Source organism: Theropithecus gelada, chromosome 18 (assembly GCF_003255815.1).
Source record: "Theropithecus gelada isolate Dixy chromosome 18, Tgel_1.0, whole genome shotgun sequence".
Classification (NCBI taxonomy): Eukaryota; Metazoa; Chordata; class Mammalia; order Primates; family Cercopithecidae; genus Theropithecus; species Theropithecus gelada.
This window is the reverse complement of record NC_037686.1, coordinates 10,627,788-10,628,647: the sequence shown is the minus strand read 5'-3', so window position 1 is coordinate 10,628,647 and position 860 is coordinate 10,627,788. Positions and strand designations below refer to the sequence as shown.

The following is an 860-nucleotide window of genomic DNA, read 5'->3' as shown; positions in this document are numbered from 1 at the left end:
CACAACTGTGGTCCCAGCTACTCAGGAGGCTGAGGTGGGAGGATGGTTTGAACCCAGGAAGTAGAGGCTGCAGTGAGCTGAGATCGTGACACTGCACTCCAGCCTGAGAGACAGAATGAGACCCTTTCTCAAAAACAAAAACAAACAAAAACTGGGAATGAAGGAACTCCAAAATGTTCTCTACCAGTTTGGTAGATTTGGGGCTCAAAGTCACAAATCACATTACAGAAAGTATTTTAACTGGCAAAACCTGAATTCATGTCACTAAAATTGTTCTTATCTCTCCAGAAATAATAAAAATAAATAAATTTGAGAAGATAGAGGTATTAAAAAAATCACTTTCATCCTGTAGAATTCCCCACAAATGGGCAAAATAAAAAATAACCCCCCAAAATCACTTTCCTTGCCCTTCTTTGTATTTATTTATTTATTTATTTATTTATTTATTTATTTTGAGACAGAGTCTCGCTCTGTCGCCAGGCTGGAATGCAGTGGCACGATCTCAGCTCACTGCAACCTGTGCCTCGCAGGTTCAAGCAATTCTCCCGAGTAGCTGGGACTACAGGAGCATGAACCATGCCCAGCTAATTTTTGTATTTTTAGTACAGACGGGGTTTCACCATGTTGCCCAGGATGCTCTTGATCTCTTGAACTCGTGATCTGCCCGTCTCGGCCTCCCAAAGTGCTGGTATTACAGGCGTAAGCCACTACGCCCGGCACTTGCCCTTTATTTTCTAGGTATGTTTATTTTTTTATAATACAGAATGTTTCAGGAATTTGTGTGTCATTCTAGTGCAGGGGCCATGCTAATCTTCTCTGTATCATTCCCATTTTAGTATATGTGCTGGCAAAGCAAGCAC

At 41.6% G+C, this 860-nt stretch overlaps 1 non-coding gene across 1 annotated transcript; it reads right to left on the bottom strand.

The window, feature by feature from the left end:
* Positions 1–753: 753 nt before the first annotated feature.
* On the bottom strand, positions 754–860 carry LOC112611799. The gene has a single exon (XR_003116760.1). It is a non-coding gene; the product is annotated as a U6 spliceosomal RNA (small nuclear RNA).